General features: G+C 60.7%; 1 protein-coding gene across 1 annotated transcript in view; it reads right to left on the bottom strand.

The window, feature by feature from the left end:
- The window catches only part of ELF3 (E74-like factor 3 (ets domain transcription factor, epithelial-specific)), a gene marked incomplete at its 5' end in the record, with an annotated part of 1,794 nt that overhangs the window by 814 nt on the left and 667 nt on the right, over positions 1 to 313 (bottom strand). The gene's annotated exons all lie outside the window — the stretch shown is intronic.

Genomic DNA, 313 nt, shown 5'->3' with positions numbered 1-313 from the left:
GCCTCGACCCACGAACCAGGAGGTCAGGGTTCGATTCCCGGTCAGGGCACAGGCCCGGGTTGCGGGCTCAATTCCCCAGTGTGTGGGGCGTGCAGGAGGCGGCCGATCCGTGATTCTCTCTCATCATGGATGTTCCTCTCCCTCTCCCTTCCGCTCTGAGATCAATAAAAATATATTTTAAAAAAACAGCCAACGACACCGAGTGCCTTTCCTGGGACACGCGTGTCGGAAGCCGCACAGCGATGTTGGGGGACAGTCCCCGGGCCTCGTCGACCCCTCAAGGTCGGCGGAAGCTGTGGTCCCCCCCACGGGA

Source organism: Myotis davidii, unplaced genomic scaffold, assembly GCF_000327345.1.
Source record: "Myotis davidii unplaced genomic scaffold, ASM32734v1 scaffold1915, whole genome shotgun sequence".
Classification (NCBI taxonomy): Eukaryota; Metazoa; Chordata; class Mammalia; order Chiroptera; family Vespertilionidae; genus Myotis; species Myotis davidii.
This window is presented reverse-complemented; position numbering and strand designations above follow the sequence as displayed.